General features: G+C 34.8%; 1 long non-coding RNA gene across 1 annotated transcript; it reads left to right on the top strand.

Annotated features, from left to right (window-relative positions):
• The first annotated feature begins 16,417 nt into the window (after positions 1-16,417).
• Positions 16,418-19,309, top strand: LOC121204819 (uncharacterized). Its single transcript, XR_005899988.1, has 3 exons — positions 16,418-16,480; positions 18,699-18,790; positions 19,279-19,309. It is a non-coding gene; the product is annotated as an uncharacterized lncRNA (long non-coding RNA).
• Positions 19,310-19,855: the final 546 nt, after the last annotated feature.

A 19,855-nucleotide genomic window follows, 5' to 3' on the forward strand; every position in this document is an offset into this window, starting at 1 on the left:
GAAGGAATTTTTGGAAAGTTTAGTAGTAAGGGTATTTTGGTCATTTAGTTATTAAAATGAATTAAAAACAAAATTAAAAGCCAATTTTTGTCCATCTTCTTCATTAGGCCGAAATTTCAAGGGTTCTCCATAGCTAGGGTTTGTTTCAAGCTTCCAAGCTCCATAGTAAGTGATTCCAAGCCCCGTTTTTAATGATTTTTACGTTTTTGAGATCCCGGAAACTCGATAAAGCTTATGTTGGCAATAATTTAACCTAGGGTTTATATTTGGAAAAATACCCATAGGTGAAATTTGTGTATTTTGATGTTTTATGATAGAATATGAAGTTTTAAATTATGTTAGACAACTTGTACTACTCGATTTTAAGCAAAAATGAGTAAAAGGGCTTAATCGGTAAAAATACCTAATAGTCACAAGTACATGTTAGAGTGAGAATTTGATGTTGCCATAGAAGAGAAAAGTGATCAGAATGTTGTAAAACATAAGAATAAGGAATAAAGTTTAATCCCGAGCCTAGGGGCAAAAATGTAAATATGCAAAAGTTTAGGGGTAAAATTGTAATTTTGCCAAAATTTGAGTTAAGGATTAATTTGATAATGTGAGTATTAAATAAGCTAAATGTGTTATTTTAGATCAAGAAAGACGTGGAATTGACCACAATCGAGGAAAAGAAAAGATTGTGGACTAAATTGCAAAATCTTTGTATTTTGGTACCAAGGTAAGTTCATGTGTAAATAATGTAGCATAATGGTTATTTTTAAGTTATTGATGTTAATTATATGTTAAGCTGAATTTTATTATGAAATGTATGCTTTGTGGTTAATTTCAAATAATATGTAAATTATGTGAACTACTTGTTAAATATAATTGTTACCGAGTATTGATTTCGGCATTCTACGGAAGACGGCAAGGATAAGTGTTCGAGGAAAAAGCCCGTTTGAACCTTAGGAATAGATTAGGATACAAGTGACATGTCACTAGGATGGTTGAGCATCCGAACTCGTTGAGTTAAGTCCGAGTTCACTTATGGATGCGAATGTCCGAACTCGTTGAGTTGAGTCCGAGTTCGTGAGATGTAACTAGGCATCCGAACTCGTTGAGTTGAGTCCGAGTTCACTTATGGATGCGAATGTTCGAACTCGTTGAGTTGAGTCCGAGTTCGTGAGATTTAACTAGGCATCCGAACTCGTTGAGTTGAGTCCGAGTTCACTTATGGGTGCGAACGCCCGAGCTCGTTGAGTTGAGTTCGAGTTCGCTTATGGGCGGGTTACATGATTGCTTGATTGAATATGTGGCACTTATATTCAAATTATCCATGTATCCGAATTATATTCCGATGTGTTCAACGGGTAAAGTTCTACTAAATGGAGGAATATTCGAGATGTAAAGAGAAGTATTGGTGAGTGATGTGAAATGGTTATTTTGGACAGGTATGTATTTAACCCTCGGGTTGAGTATTGATACAACCACTATAAGGTAATAAGATGATGAAAAATGATCAGAAATGTGATATGTGTTTTAGTGATGTATGCTAATGTTGATTGGTATAACTGTTTGTTATGTTACTTATTATTTGCATATGAACTTACTAAGCATTTATGCTTACTCCCTCCTTCTTACTCATTGTAGTTTTGGACAAGCCAACTCAGGAGTCGGGATAGGTCGAAGGCTCAGTCACACTATCCGGAAGACTTTTGGTAAATGGCTTGTAAATTTAAGTATGGCATGTATAGCAATATACCTATTTTGTGTAAATGATCTTATGGTATGGTTGTGGAATGGTTGAGGAAATGCTTGATCATGATAAATTATGAAAATGGTTAGTGTAGATTATGTTTGATGTTAAGGAAAACTATTAAGATACTTAGTGCATAAAAACATATAAAAAGGATGAAATTTGCCATAAACAGAATACTGCAGCAACACTGACACGAGTTTGAAAATTTACTAAAAATCATAGAAATTTAATTTGGTGATGGAATACATATAAAATTGAAGCTTATTATGTCTAGTTTCACATGAAACAAATGAAATAGGTAAAGGAATTATATGTTAGAAGATATTTGAATTTTAGTGAAACAGGGTCGTAGCAGTTTTTGAATCCCCTGTTCCAACTTTAGAAATTCATCATAAATTATAAAGATATAATTAGGTGGTATATTTTATATCCTCAGAATCCTTATTGCGTCTAGTTTTAGTAGAAACAAATCACATAGTCATATGAATTTTGTACAGAGAGAAATGTGGTTCGTAGTAAACAGAGGTCAGACCAGTCGAGTCCTGAAACAGGGGTAACTTTAACTAATAAACTGTACTAATTTGCCCAACCAAAAATTCTAGAAAAAATTAGTAGATAGGTATATCAGTCTAGATTCAGGGAAAATTTACGGATCTTGATTTTGAGTTTTGTAACTCGAGATATGATTTTTCTTGTGACTGTGACGCAAGTAGCTTAAAAGCTGTGAATGTAGAAACAATAATCCAAAGTTCTAAAAATGTTAAACTAAGCTTAGTAACACCTCATACTCGACTCCGGCGATGGTCTCGGGCATGGGGGCGTTACATTTAGTGGTATTAGAGTAGATCAGAAATGTAAAGAGTTTCTTGAGCTGAAGCAAGGTAGTATGATAGTTTCAGAATATGAAAGAGAGTTTGTTCGATTGAGTAAGTATGCCAGGGAATATGTTCCTACAGAAGCCAAGATGTGCTGACGATTTGAAGACGGGCTCAACGAAGACATTAAAGTATTTGTCGGGATCCTTGAACTAAAAGAAATGGTAGTACTGGTTGATTGAGCTTGCAAGGCTGAAGAACTACTTAAAGAAAAGAAAAAGGTAGAGGTTGAGACTAGAAATTGGAAGAAAAGACCGATGAGTAGTTCATTTTCACAGAAACCTAGAAAGTCAAGGAATATGAATCCTTGTTCCCAAGCTTCAGCTGGACAATCATATGGGAATTATAAGAAGCAAAATGTGGGTCCTAAATCTCAGAATACTTCTGCAGCCAGTTTAGGGAACTCGAGATTTGTTAAACCCGAGTGCCAGCGGTGTGGTAGAAATCATTTTGGTCCGTGCAGAGCAAATGAATGTTTTCGATGTGCTTTTCTGAATCATTTTATTAGAGACTGCCCAGAGAGAGCTGAGAAAGAAAAATTTCAGAATGTAAAAGCTAATGGTGCAGACTCGAGGGGAAGGTATCCGAGAAAAGCTGGAAGTGAAACAAGTAGTAAGAATGTAGCCAGGGATGCACTGGTTAGACCTAAAGGAAGGGCTCCGGCTAGAACTTATGCTATTAAAGCGCGTGAATATGCTTCGTCACCTGATGTGATTACCGGTACATTTTCCCTCTATAATGTTAATGTTATTGCTTTGATTGATCCCGGTTCTACTCATTCATATTTGTGCATGAAATTGGTGTCTAGTATGAATATACCTGTTGAGAACACAGAATTTATGATTAGAGTGTCGAATCTGTTAGGTAAATGTGTGACTGTTGATAAAGTATGTAAGAAATGTCCTTTAATGATTCGGGATCATTACTTTCCGGCCGACTTGATGTTGTTGCCATTTGATGAGTTTGATGTTATTTTGGGTATGGATTGGTTGACATTGCATGATGCTAAAATAAATTGCAAAGAAAAGGTTATAGAATTAAAGTGTGAAAATGGTGAAACTCTGCGGGTTGAATCAGATAAATCAGAGGCATTGCCTAGTGTGATTTCTTCAATGTCGGCTCAAAGATATCTGAGAAAGGGTTATGAAGCTTATTTGGCGTATGTAATTAATACAAAAGAAGTTGAAAAGAAAGTTGAATCAGTGCCGGTTGTGTGTGAATTTGCGGACGTATTTCCAGAAGAATTGCCGGGTTTGCCTCCAGTCAAGGAAGTAGAATTTGGTATTGATTTGATACCGGGAATAGCTCCGATTTTGATTGCTCCGTATAGAATGGCACCAGCAGAGTTGAAGGAATTAAAGTCGCAGTTGCAAGAGTTGACTGATAAAGGTTTTGTGAGACCGAGTTTTTCACCTTGGGGTGCTCCCTTGTTATTTGTGAAAAAGAAGGATGGTTCTATGAGGTTGTGTGTTGATTATCGGCAGTTAAACAAGGTGACAATCAAAAACAAGTATCCGTTGCCAAGAATTGATGATTTGTTTGATCAGCTAAAAGGAGCGACATGGTTTTCAAAGATTGACTTGAGATCTGGGTATTACCAACTGCAGGTAAAAGAGTCAGATGTGCCTAAAACTGCTTTTAGAACAAGGTATGGTCATTATGAATTTTTAGTTATGCCATTCGGATTGACAAATGCTCCTGCTGTGTTTGTGGATTTAATGAATCGTATATTTCGGCCATACTTGGACAAATTTGTTGTGGTGTTTATAGATGATATTTTAATTTATTCAAAAGATGAGACAGAGCATGCTGAGCATTTGTGGATAGTTTTGCAAACTTTGAGAAATAAGCAGCTGTATGCTAAGTTTAGTAAAAGTGAATTTTGGCTCCGGGAAGTTGGATTTTTGGGTCATATTGTTTCAGGTGATGGTATACGGGTTGATCCTAGTAAAATTTCAGCCATTGTTGATTGGAAACCACCGAAAAACGTAACTGAAGTTAGAAGTTTCTTGGGGCTAGCTGGGTATTATCGGCGGTTTGTAAATGGATTTTCTATAATTGCTGCTCCTATGACTAGACTACTCCGAAAGGATGTTAAATTTGAATGGACGGAAGAATGTCAACAGAGTTTTGAAGAATTGAAAAAGTTATTAACTGAAGCACCAGTGTTGGTACAACCCGAATTAGGTAAAGAATTTGTAGGGTATAATGATGCTTCTCTAAATGGTTTGGGGTGTGTACTCATGCAAGAAGGAAAAGTGGTGGCTTATGCTTCGATGCAGTTAAAACCTCATGAGAGGAATTATCCTACTCACGATTTGGAATTGGGTGCAGTGGTGTTTGCTTTGAAGATTTGGCGATATTATTTGTATGGTGAAAAGTGTCGAGTATATACTGATCACAAAAGTCTTAAATACTTGATGTCACAAAAAGACTTGAATTTGAGACAGCGAAGATGGTTGGAGTTATTGAAAGATTATGAGCTTGTTATTGATTATCATCCGGGAAAAGCGAATGTGGTTGCTGATGCTTTGAGCAGAAAGTTGTTGTTTTCTTTGAGAGTTATGAACACTCAGTTGAAAGTGTCAGATGATGGTTCGATTCTAGCAGAGTTAAGAGCAAAACCAATGTTTTTACAAGAGATTTCTGAAACTTAGAAAAATGATCAAGATTTGCTAGCCAAAAGAAAACAGTGTGAAGCTGATACGGGATTAGATTTCAGAATTGGTTCTGATGGGTGCTTAATGTTTAAAGATCGGATTTGTGTACCGACGAATGAAGAATTGATTCAAAATATCCTACAGGAAGCACATAGTGGTTATTTCTCGATTCATCCGGGTAGTACAAAAATGTATAATGACTTGAAGAAAATGTATTGGTGGAATGGAATGAAAAGAGATATATCAGAGTTTGTGTCCAAATGCTTAATTTGTCAACAGGTGAAAGCTGAACACCAAGTACCTGCAAGATTACTCCAGCCTATTATGGTTCCTGAATGGAAATGGGATCGGATTACTATGGATTTTGTTTCAGGATTGCCATTGACTCCAGGAAAGAAAGATGCCATCTGGGTAATAGTTGACAGATTAACTAAGTCAGCTCATTTTATCCCGGTACGTACGGATTATTCTCTTAACAAGTTGGCTGAACTGTATATTAGAGAAATTGTTAGATTACACGGAATACCATTGTCGATTATTTCAGATAGAGATCCAAGGTTTACCTCGCGGTTTTGGAAAAAGTTGCAAGACGCGTTAGGTACAAAGTTAGATTTCAGTACTGCTTTTCATCCACAAACTGATGGACAATCAGAAAGAATAATTCAGATTCTTGAAGATATGCTTAGATGTTGTGTATTGGAATTTCAAGGAAGTTGGGAAAGATACTTACCGTTGGTGGAATTTGCTTACAATAATAGTTATCAGACGAGCTTGAAAATGGCACCTTATGAAGCATTGTATGGTCGTAAGTGTCGAACGCCTTTGTATTGGACTAAACTCAAGGAAAAGCAGATTTATGGAGTTGATCTAATAAAAGAAACTGAAGAAAAAGTGAAGGTAATTCGAGATTGTTTGAAAGCTGCTTCAGATAGACAGAAATCTTATGCAGATTTAAAACGAAAGGACATTGAATTTCAAGTTGATGATAAAGTATTTTAAAGGTGTCTCCGTGGAAAAAAGTCCTTAGATTTGGACGGAAGGGCAAATTAAGTCTGCGTTTTATTGGGCCGTATGAAGTAATTGAAAAAGTTGGACCGGTAGCATATCGGTTAGCATTACCACCTAAATTAGAGAAGATTCATGATGTGTTCCACGTATCTATGTTACGTCGGTATCGTTCGGATCCTTCACATGTAGTTTCACCGACAGAAATTGAACTACAACCAGATATGACCTACGAAGAAGAACCGATTAAGATTTTAGCTCGAGAGGTCAAACAACTAAGGAATAAAAATGTTGCTCTTGTGAAGGTGTTCTGGCAAAGACATGGAGTAGAAGAAGCTACATGGGAATCCGAAGAAACTATGAGAAATCAATACCCACATCTATTTACAGGTAAGATTTTCGAGGACGAAAATCCTTAAAGGGGGGAGAGTTGTAATATCCCGAATTAGGGCCTAATCGGAATAGTGGTTTCGTGACCATAAATCCGAGATAGAAATAATTATTTTGAGGTTTATGATATGATTGCATGATTGTGTGAAAATTTCGTGATGAAATTCTATGCCTAAAGTGCTTAAATTGAAAGTAGGGACTAAATCGAATAAGTTGCAAAACTTGCATTCTAGAAGTTTTTAGTATGAAATTGTTTTGGAATATTAATGAGGAGGTCTTAAATAGCAATTTGACCAATTTTAAGTTCATGGACAAAATTAGGACATGGAAGGAATTTTTGGAAAGTTTAGTAGTAAGGGTATTTTGGTCATTTAGTTATTAAAATGAATTAAAAACAAAATTAAAAGCCAATTTTTGTCCATCTTCTTCATTAGGCCGAAATTTCAAGGGTTCTCCATAGCTAGGGTTTGTTTCAAGCTTCCAAGCTCCATAGTAAGTGATTCCAAGCCCCGTTTTTAATGATTTTTACGTTTTTGAGATCCCGGAAACTCGATAAAGCTTATGTTGGCAATAATTTAACCTAGGGTTTATATTTGGAAAAATACCCATAGGTGAAATTTGTGTATTTTGATGTTTTATGATAGAATATGAAGTTTTAAATTATGTTAGACAACTTGTACTACTCGATTTTAAGCAAAAATGAGTAAAAGGGCTTAATCGGTAAAAATACCTAATAGTCACAAGTACATGTTAGAGTGAGAATTTGATGTTGCCATAGAAGAGAAAAGTGATCAGAATGTTGTAAAACATAAGAATAAGGAATAAAGTTTAATCCCGAGCCTAGGGGCAAAAATGTAAATATGCAAAAGTTTAGGGGTAAAATTGTAATTTTGCCAAAATTTGAGTTAAGGATTAATTTGATAATGTGAGTATTAAATAAGCTAAATGTGTTATTTTAGATCAAGAAAGACGTGGAATTGACCTCAATCGAGGAAAAGAAAAGATTGTGGACTAAATTGCAAAATCTTTGTATTTTGGTACCAAGGTAAGTTCATGTGTAAATAATGTAGCATAATGGTTATTTTTAAGTTATTGATGTTAATTATATGTTAAGCTGAATTTTATTATGAAATGTATGCTTTGTGGTTAATTTCAAATAATATGTAAATTATGTGAACTACTTGTTAAATATAATTGTTACCGAGTATTGATTTCGGCATTCTACGGAAGCCGGCAAGGATAAGTGTTCGAGGAAAAAGCCCGTTTGAACCTTAGGAATAGATTAGGATACAAGTGACATGTCACTAGGATGGTTAAGCATCCGAACTCGTTGAGTTGAGTCCGAGTTCACTTATGGATGCGAATGTCCGAACTCGTTGAGTTGAGTCCGAGTTCGTGAGATGTAACTAGGCATCCGAACTCGTTGAGTTGAGTCCGAGTTCACTTATGGATGCGAATGTCCGAACTCATTGAGTTGAGCCCGAGTTCACTTATGGATGCGAACGCCCGAGCTCGTTGAGTTGAGTCCGAGTTCGCTTATGGGCGGGTTACATGATTGCTTGATTGAATATGTGGCACTTATATGCAAATTATCCATGTATCCGAATTATATTCCGATGTGTTCAACGGGTAAAGTTCTACTCAATGGAGGAATATTCGAGATGTAAAGAGAAGTATTGGTGAGTGATGTGAAATGGTTATTTTGGACAGGTATGTATTTAACCCTCGGGTTGAGTATTGATACAACCACTATAAGGTAATAAGATGATGAAAAATGATCAGAAATGTGATATGTGTTTTAGTGATGTATGCTAATGTTGATTGGTATAACTGTTTGTTATGTTACTTATTATTTGCATATGAACTTACTAAGCATTTATGCTTACTCCCTCCTTCTTACTCATTGTAGTTTTGGACAAGCCAACTCAGGAGTCGGGATAGGTCGAAGGCTCAGTCACACTATCCGGAAGACTTTTGGTAAATGGTTTGTAAATTTAAGTATGGCATGTATAGCAATATACCTATTTTATGTAAATGATCTTATGGTATGGTTGTGGAATGGTTGAGGAAATGCTTGATCATGATAAATTATGAAAATGGTTAGTGTAGATTATGTTTGATGTTAGGGAAAACTATTAAGATACTTAGTGCATAAAAACTCATAAAAAGGATGAAATTTGCCATAAACAGAATACTACGGCAACACTGACGCGAGTTTGAAAATTTACTAAAAATCATAGCAATTTAATTTGGTGATGGACTACATATAAAGTTGAAGCTTATTATGTCTAGTTTCACATGAAACAAATGAAACAGGTAAAGGAATTATATGTTAGAAGATATTTGAATTTTAGTGAAACAGGGTCGTAGCAGTTTTTGAATCCCCTGTTCCAACTTTAGAAATTCATCATAAATTATAAAGATATAATTAGGTGGTATATTTTATATCCTCAGAATCCTTATTGCGTCTAGTTTTAGTAGAAACAAATCTCATAGTCATATGAATTTTGTACAGAGAGAAATGTGGTTCGTAGTAAACAGAGGTCAGACCAGTCGAGTCCTGAAACAGGGGTAACTTTAACTAATAAACTGTACTAATTTGCCCAGCCAAAAATTCTAGAAAAAATTAGTAGATAGGTATATCAGTGTAGATTCAGGGAAAATTTACGGATCTTGATTTTGAGTTTTGTAACTCGAGATATGATTTTTCTTGTGACTGTGACGCAAGTAGCTTAAAAGCTGTGAATGTAGAAACAATAATCCAAAGTTCTAAAAATGTTAAACTAAGCTTAGTAACACCTCATACTCGACTTCGGCGATGGTCTCGGGCGTGGGGGCGTTACATTCACCATGTGTACAAGAGAGCCGAACTATATGATGGGTGGAGCTATGTGCTGAAACCACCAAATATCGAGGATTGATCCGAAGTGTTCAACGGGAGACTCTCTATGTATTGCTTTTTGAGTTTTGTGATGAATAAGTGCAGGAACTTGGTTACGTACATTAAGTGACTGGGATGTGGTAAGGTTATAAACAAGTAAGTTATACGTGAGGATTATTTTATGGTAACCTTGTGATCATGGGCCTATACTCGTGATGTATGAAATGTGGTGAAAATGATTTGTGATATGTATGTTAAAATAAGGTTAATACAAAGAAAGTGTGAAAGAGTGAATTAGCAGTAAAACTGTTTTGGACATTAGCAGTGAAGTGACTTTGAAAAATCACCAAAAATATTATAAATTGAATCAGAGACTGAATAAGATATCAAACTAAATCTTAATAAGTTTATTTTCATATAAAAGAAACATATCAAGAAAAGGAGTTCTATATTTTGAGATATTTATGTTTTTGTGAGACTGGTTCAGAATGATTATGTGATCCCCTATTCTGACTTTGGAAAATCACAAATATTTGGAGAAAAATAATTAGAGGCTCAAACTTATATTTTTAAAATCCCTAATGAGTCTATTTTCAAGATAAATCAACAATAACATTATCCGAGTTCTGTACTATGAGATAATTAATTTTTAGTGAAGAGAGGTTATAACTGTCAGAAAGTGAAATAGGGGAAAATTTAATGAATAAACTTTACTAATTGGCTAAACCAAAAATTATTAAAATTTTATGGTGAAAAGATATGTGATTCTAGTTTTAGGGGAAATTTACAGATCTTAATTTGGAGCTCTGTAGCTCGAATTATAAATAAGTAAGTGACAATGATCGTGTGGGCAGTTTGATGTGAGCATTTATTAGTAAATTGTGAAATCGTACTTACAAGAATGCTATATACATTAAGGATGTGGAATGGAGAGGAGGAGGAGGAAAATAAATATATGTGGAATATATGGAAACTATGGTATATGAAATATTGATATAATGAAATAAATGATATGTGTTTATAAGAAAATAGAAAGAGAATGATATATATCATGACATGTATATATATATGACTAGTCTCAATGTAATGCTTGTTGGGTATGGAGTTGAATTGATATGTTTTAGGCAAACATGTTATTCTGCACATCTGAATTGTGGTATTTTCTAAAGATATGATCTACCTTTAAATATGAATGCTTGATGATTAAGTTGAAGATATTTGGTAAGATGATAATCTTGGTGTAAATGTATATGTGTGTAAGAGATTAAGGTTGACCAAAGCTTGGAAAATAGCCTAGGTATATTCCATACAGGCAGAGACACGATCATGCGTCTCAGCCATGTATGGAACACGACTTTGGGACACGGGCGTGTGGAACCTTAAAGCATGAAATTTTCAAGATTTTTGTAAGTTCTCGGTTTAGTCCCGAACCCTTTCTAAAGTATGTTTTGGGCTCCGTAGACTCAAATAAGGGACTATATGTAAGTGAATGAACGTTTTGAAATATGAATGAATTTTAGTTTAATGTTTGTATGTTTTTCTGGTAATGCCTCGTACCTTATCTCAGCCTCGGGTACAGGTAAGGGGTGTTACACGACTGCTCAGTAATCACCAGCACTATCTTCACTCTCCAAGAAACCCTAGAGCTTGCAAGGAGCACCATACCAAGGAAAAGAAGGGTAAGAATCGGCAAGAAGGAAAAAGTATTCGGCTTTAAACAATGCAAAAGTACTTTTCAACTTGTTTGAAGAACAACACCAACCGCAACCAAAAGGGATGGAAAGTTCAGTCCTAAAAGCCAGATGGACCGGAACAACTTTGATGAACACGAGAGTCGAAAGAGGGAGATGATAAATTTGATCAAGAGGGAAAAAAAAAAGGATCGATGAAGGAAGTATGCGTGTTCGTTCAAGAGGGGTAGCATTGAAAATGAATAAAGTAGAAACCACAATAGAAAGTGACACTAAAAGATGATGAAGAAATCGACCAAAGTTCAAAAGAAAGAGAGAGAGAGTAAACAGGGTTCGGCCTAAACAAAGAGTACAATCACGAGAGGGTCAAAAAGAAAGAATAGTGATAGATGTTGATTAACCAACAGACAAAAGGGAGTTCCAAACTGCACCACAAGTGCGAAACAAAAGTACCTGAAGAACACCAAACAAAAAATCGGCCAACCAACCAAAAACGCGAAAGAGTCAAAAGAAAAGAAATTCGGTTACACAAGAAATGTAGAAAAGAACCCTACCCCACACTCTAGCCGAATTCCCTTGTGCTTAGAGTCTTTGTACAAAACCAACACACCCCTCACTTACCTCCTCAAATCTCTCCAACAACACACTATCCATATCCATTCAAAACACCTAAATTTTCTCCCCACAACAATCCTATAATTCGGCTACAACTCCCCACTCCTCTTAATACTCTCAACAGCCCAACAGCATCAGAATCCTACTAACAAATGACCCCTGCACAGCATAGTAGCAAAAAAACACCCCTTGAGTGTAAAGGGACTTGAGCCTAAGTTCCTTGCCATAAGTAACATGCCCCTATCCTTTGGATCAACACGCTTTTTATAACATAACCTCCCCTCAATTTAAATTCTCACACCTCTTAGGACACCCTTAACCACCAAAGCAAGCAAGCCACATGCAATAGAACACACAATTAAATCACTAACAAATTTGGGGCATTACATTACTGGTGAAAAGGTTTGGGTATTGGTTTCTCATGGCCTTTTCAGGCTCCCATGTAGCCTCTTCAACCCCATGTCTTTGCCATAACACTTTCACAAGAGCAATACTTTTGTTTCTCAATTGTTTGACTTCCTGAGCCAAAATCTTAACCGGTTCTTTATCATAAGTCATATTTGGTCAAATCTCAACTCTGTCAGTGAAATCACATGTGAAGGATCAGATCGGTAATGACGCGACATAGACACATGGAACATTTCATGAATATTTTCCAATTCGGATGGTGAGGCTAATCGATAGGCAACTGGTCCTACTCTTTCAATGATCTCATACGGTCTAATAAAACACGGACTCAACTTGCCCTTTCTATCAAATCTCAAAACCTTTTTCCATGGAGAGACTTTCAAAAATACCTTATCACCAACCTGAAACTCAATCTCTTTCTGTTTCAAATCCGCGTAGGATTTTTGTCTATCCGAAGCAGCTTTCAAACAATCACGAATTATCTTCATTTCTCTTTGATTTTTTTGACTAAGTCAACTCCATGAATCTGATTTTCTCTGAGTTCAGTCCAATACAGAGGTGTTCAGAACTTACGCCTATATAATTCCTCATAAGGCGCCATTTTCAAACTCGACTGATAACTATTGTTGTAGGCAAACTCTACCAATGGTAAGTACTTTTCCCAACTACCTTGGAATTCTAATACACAACATCGGAACATGTCTTCAAGTATTTGAATTACTCTCTCTGACTGACCGTCGGTTTGCATATGGAAAGCAGTACTAAAGTTTAACTTCATACCCAAAGCTTCTTGTAACTTTTTCTAAAACCTCGAAGCGAACCTTGGATCTCTATTCGAAATAATCATATTGGTACTTGATGAAGTCCGACAATTTCACCAATGTACAAATTAGCTAACTTATCAAATGAGTAATCAGTACATACCGGTATAAAATAAGCCGTTTTAGTTAATCTATCAACAATGACCCATATGGCATCTTTCTTTCTTAGAGTTAAAGGCAACCCTGTCATAAAATCCATAGTAATCTGGTCCCATTTCCACTCGGGAACCATCATGGGCTAAGCAAACCAGAAGGTACTTGGTGTTTGGCTTTTACCTGCTGACAAATTAAACATTTCGATACAAACTCTGAGATATCTTTTTTCATACCATTCCACCAATACATTTTCTTCAAGTCATTATATATTTTTGTATTGTTCGTGTGAACTGTCAAACAACTGCTGTGTGCCTCATATAAAATATTCCAAACCAACTCAGTGTCCTTCGGAACACAAATCCTACCATGAATCTCAAACAACCATTGGAGTCACTCAGAAAATCTGGTTCACTGCTAGACTCACACTGAACTCTCTTAGCTTGCAACTCTTTATCAACTTTCTGAGCATCACAAATCTATTGAAAAAAAGTTGGTCTAGCTTTCAACTTGGCTAGAATCTAACCATCATCGAACAAATTCAGTCGTCTATTCATAGCCCTCAAGCTGTAGCAGATGGTATTGAGAGGATTGAAACATGCTTATGATGTGTCAAAATTGAGAAAGGTATGAATAGAAGTATGATATACATTTGAAGTATTGAAATGCAAAGTAATTTTGCTGAATGTGTTATGAAATAAATATGGAAAAGTATATTAGGATAATAGTGATGTATATTGTATGCATGAGAAGTTATATTTTGGTTCAGGATTTTATGTAAATGGGTGAAATATATACATATATATGTCATCTATTAGAGATGGAATTGCTGTGTAGTTTATGCTTTGTTAATGTTATATATGATGTTATGTTTTAAATATGTGAATGAGAACTTTGAAGAGAAAATAATGTATTTGGAATGAGCCTACATGTAAATGATATCTATGATATAATGTCAAGGTGTATATGATATGTATATATTGAAATGAAGTAAGTGAATTACAAATATGATATGCTATATGAAATGTATTAAAATGTGAATAAATATGCATGAAACTCGGTGATGTGTATTCGGGCCTTCGTGCCTAGCAGGCTTTGTGCCGGTGATGTGTATTCGGGCCTTCGTGCCTAGCAAGCTTCATGCTGATGATGTGTATTCGGGCCTTCGTGCCTAGCAGGCTTCGTGCCGATGATGTGTATTTGGGCCTTCATGCCTAGCAGGCTTCGTGCCGGTGATATGTATTCGGGCCTTCGTGCCTAGCAGGCTTCGTGTCGGTGATGTGTATTCAGGCTTTCGTGCCGGTGATGTGTATTCGGGTCTTCGTGCCTTGCAGGCTTAATGCCGGTGATTCGAGCAAGGTTTAAGTGTTCATTACTATATGAATTCAAAGTTAAATGAAAGAATACGTTTAAAGTGTACATATATGATGTTTTATAGACTCGGTTAAGTCATTTCAATGTGTAATAACGAATGAATATGGGCATTATGTGTGCGAATGATTAGAGGCACTGTGTGTACAAATTCCTTTAACCAAGCACTATGTGTGCGAGATTAGTAATTGAGGCACTGTGTGTGTGAATTCCTTTAACCGAGCACTATGTGTGCAAGATCGGTAATTGAGGCACTGTGTGTGCGAGTTCTTCAACTGAGCACTATGTGTGCGAGATCGGTCAGTGGGCACTAAGTGTGTGAAATGAGATTCATGTAAGACCTCATCTGGGATGAAGGCATTGATTTGAGATGTTGTGTAAGACCATGTCTAGGACATGGCATCGACTCAATATGTGATAACATGTAAGAACATGGTTGGACCATGGCTTTAAGTAAACGACATACTCAGACAAGTACGACACTCTTTAAATTGACAAATGTTAGGAAGTAGAATTGAAGTTAGATGTTGAATTTTAATTAGATACTGATATTCGGTATTTGAGTTTGAATTGGGGATTAATAGATATAAATTGACGATTGATTATTGTTTCGGCTGTAATTTTGTTATAAGTGGATACGTAAAAAAAATGGTAGATATGTTGTTAAGGAATGGATTTATGTTATATGTACACTTAAGTGCTTAGTTGAAAATGTGTTATGGATTTAGTCTATGAGATTCTCGGTATATGAAGTTATATGTTATATGTGCTATTGCTAAATGGACACTATTTTGTTAATCTTGTTCAAAAAATTATTTTGATTAAGTTTCGACATTCGAAAGTTTGTAAGATTTTTTGATGAATGCTGATAATTTTGGATATATGAGTTATGCGCTAGAATAAATCTCATGCCAGTGTATTATATTAAGCTTTATGCCTAATCAACTGTATACGGGTAACATTAACTATGATTGAATGTGCTAAATGAACTAAATGTTCAGGTACGTGAAAGTTGACTTTTCTTTTGGAAATGAGTTAAGTTGAATATTGAGATGTGATAAAGTTATAAAAGATATTCATTGGGATGTTTGAGAATATGTGTACTTTCGGCCAGGTTACAGCTTATACATGAATGAAAATGTGGGTTATGAATATGTGAGTTGATGTTATGTATTATACATGTTAATATGTGATTTATATGTGTTTGAAATGCAAGTATAAATTCAATTAAGTGATTATTGCTTATGAAATCAAGAAAATGAGATGTATGTGTATACTTGTAGAAATGTTTATGTATTTGTTTTAAGATAAGAAAGTGATTTTGTAGATCGATGTGAAAGCAGTAATGAATTACAATTGTTATTGATGAGCTAATGTTTATATAGACATAATTCAATAAGAGGACTAACCTAGTTGCTACTAAGATTTTCGGAGACGAAAATCCCTAAAGGGGGGAAGAAATGTAACAGCCCGATTTTGGGCCTAGTCGGAACAGTGGTTTCGGGACCACTATTCTGAGGCCAGAGAAAATTATTTTAGTATTATTTTATGTGTTATAATATAATTTTATAAGTGCATGTAAATTTTGGTAAGTTAATTTTATCGATTTCTAGTCCAATTTCGAAAAAAGACTAAATCGTGTAAAAGGTAAAAGTTGTATTTTAGTGCCTAAAGGTGTTAATAGACTAGAGAACTAAGATTGGAGGCCTTTAAAGGGCAATTGGACCCTTTTTAAGTGTGTGGCCGGCCAAGGGGAGACAAAATTTTTAAAAAAGCCAAAATTTATGGGATATTAGGTGACTTTTGACCAAATAGGTAAGAAAATAAATATAGGATGATATCATCCCTTTTTCATCTTCTCTCCACCGATTTTTCCAGCCAAGAAATGGGTTTTGAAAGCTTCATATTTTCAGCAACTTTGAGGCTTAGCAAGTAAGTGATTTTAATGTCTTTCTTGAAGATTTTTACATTTTTGTAACCCCTAAAGCATGAGCTTTCATAAGAGGGGACTATTGTGCAAAATGATGAAGAGTCTAGGGTTTTGCCATGAGAGTATATGTGTTTTTTGTTGTGTTTTTATGGAAGATTATAAGTTCTAGTTCTCTAATAAACAACTTTTGTGAAAAAACTGCATGAAAACACCTTAAAAGGGGCTAGATTGCTAAATTGTAAAATGAGTTGTAAATGTGTGAAATAGTTGAAATTATGAGTTGCTATAGTTATGAAAATGGTTCATCTAGACTCAAGGAGTAAAGAAATGTGATAAAAATTATTTTACGAGCCTAGGGGTAATTTGGTAATTTTGGTAAAATATAGGGGCAAAATTGTAAAAATAGCCCAAGTGTGTCAATGGACTAATTTGATCAGTACATTGTTTTAATAAGTTGAACGTGATGTTTTAGATGCTGAAAATCAAGATTTGGACCTAGAACGGAAAGAAATCGATTAAGGGATAATTACGTCTTTTTTTTACCTTTGTGGTATTGAGGTAAGTTCGTATGTAAACAATACCATGTTATACATGTATTTAAATGTTATCATTACATGAATTTTACAAATATTAATGTGTATGTGATTAATAGAAATATGATAAGACAAAGCCTTAATAAACGAGGAAAAATCCCGTTTGAACATTTGGAATAGAATAGGATACGAGTGACATGTCACTAGGAATTATGAGTCTAGATGACTAGCTCGAGAGTGAGCATTGAAATTTCATGAGATATGAGGTAGCTTTAGCTACAATTGAGGCACTTATGTGCAAAGGCTTTTCCGAGTATCCAATTAGTATTCCAAGTGTTCAACAGGTAATCCAAGGAAAGAGTTGATGATGGTCCCAATGAGGTAAGTCATTGGTGAGTATGCACTTGAGTTATGTTACGAGTTGTGCAAGTATGTATACTAAGCCTATGAGAATGCCTTGATATGTGATGATTTATGATGCATAATATGTGTTCTTACCATGATGGATGAAATGATGTTGTATTAATTTTGTGAATAATGATCATGAATGAGTAACTTAGCCTTGACAGATTTGAGTTACTGCAGTAGTGTAACTTTTAAAATACACTAAAAATAGTGGAAAATGAGTTAGAGGCAAAACAAAATATGGGATTAAATCTTAATGAGTCTATTTTCACATGAAAGAAACAGAGGAAGAAACATAATTCTATATTGTGTGATATTTGAATTCTTGTAAAATAGGGTCTGAATGAATTCGAGATCCCCTATTTTGATTTTATAAATTCACCATAAATTGTAAAAAAATTATTAAGAGTCATACCTTACATGCATGGATTCCTTATTGAGTCTATTTTTATGGGAAACAAACGACATGGTCATTGGAATTCTGTACAGGGAGAAATTTGGTGTACAGGGGTCAGAGTAGTCATACCCTGAAACATGGAATACTTTAACTAATAAACTGTACTAAATGAATCGACCAAAAATTTTGAAATTTTATGGAAGAAATATCAATGAGTCTAATTTTAGGGAAAATTTATAGAACTTAATTCGGAGTTTCGTAGCTCCAGATATAAATAATTTAGTGACTGTTGTGCAGGAAGACAACTTGTCGTAAACTTGAGAATATGTTGTAAACATTGATAAAACTGTTTGAGTTGCTTATAAGATATTGATTAGAACCATATGTGAATTTTGAATTGTGATGTTAGGAAATGATATATAAGTGGTTTTGATATGATGAAATTGATGTACAAGATATGTATATGTGGTGAGGCCGAAATGGCTAATATTAAAGTGTGCAAGTTATCTGAAGGGCCTTTATGAAAATGTGTGCTATCTTATCTGTATAGTGAGGCCGAATGGTTACTTAGAAATGTAATATGACTGAGTGGTTATTTAAATGAAAGCAAAGTATATGATGCATTAGCAAGTAATAATAAAAGCATTATCTTATATATGTGCTTGTGTATGTGGTGTGGCCGAATGGGCAAGTGTGAAATGTACATATGCTTATGTGTATATAATGTGGCCGAATGACCAATTATCAAATGTGGGTATTATTAGATATTTGATGAGGCCAAAGTTAGTAAAAAAATATATAAAATAAATTGTGTTGAGATTGTATCCGGGTTTAAAGTCCCGTAGGCTTTGTGCTGGTGTTATGTTCGAGTTTTATACCTCGCAGGCCAAATGCTAGTGAATTCGATAAAGCATATGACTACGAGATCCTATGCTAAGATGATAAATTGAACTCGTATTACACATTAAGTGATTCAGGTATGTGATATATATATTATTTATGTGAGATTGATCTGACGAGAATATATATTATTTATGTGAGATTGATCTGACGAGAATAAAGAATGTGTAATGAGAAGCATATGAAAAGATGTGGTAAGTTCATATGTATATTTGTATATGTGTACATTCAGTTATTATGCAAAGTTACAAGATAGTTTTCGATATGCCATTTAACTATGAATGTTGAAAGTAAGTGTGGGTAAGAAATGATAAACTAGTGAAATTTGAAAGAATTAAAGTTAATCCGGAAGCTTGTAAATACTATGTTTATATGAGTTTGAGTATAAACGGAGTAAAATGATATGTGTTTGTGCATAATCGGCCAAATAGTATTGTACTCAGAAAGTGTTATGTGATTTCGAACATTTGGTTTGTTTTTAAGTTCAACTGTTTAAATTGCTTAAGACTTACTAAGCTTATGAAAGCTTACTTTCAATGTTATGTTTCTCTGTTTATTTTTGTAGATCGTTGACTCTTACTATTAGCACGGGGATCTTCAGCACTTCGTCACACTATCTACTATTGTGGTTATCATGTGTTTTGGACTTAGCTTATGGCATGTATAGGTTAGACTATAAGTAGAATGATATTTTGACTATTGTATATAAGCCATGCGAATATGGCATCTTATAGAAGTTTACTTTTATAAGTTTTAAATTCGATCTTTGTTTGTATCTATTAGTTATATATATAAATGATCTTTTATTTAAGAAAAGGCTCAAAATTTTACTGTTCTGATCCGATTCCTAATTTCTGGTAACGCCTCGTCCTATTCCGGCGACGGCTACGGGATAGGGGTGTTACAATGAATACATGGTAAGATTCCATACGAACAAGTTATGCTTGTGAAATATTGATAACCTTGTGACTAATGATCTATATTTATGGTGAATGGATGTATGATAAGATTTGAAAATAATCAGGTGTTGGGCTTATGAGCCTAATTAAGTTGTGATATAGTTCAATATATATATTTAAGTTGTGATTCAATGGATATGAGAAAAAGGAAAGACAAGTATAATTGTCGATTTAAGTCATTAT

This window comes from Gossypium hirsutum, chromosome A08, assembly GCF_007990345.1.
Source record: "Gossypium hirsutum isolate 1008001.06 chromosome A08, Gossypium_hirsutum_v2.1, whole genome shotgun sequence".
Lineage (NCBI taxonomy): Eukaryota > Viridiplantae > Streptophyta > Magnoliopsida > Malvales > Malvaceae > Gossypium > Gossypium hirsutum.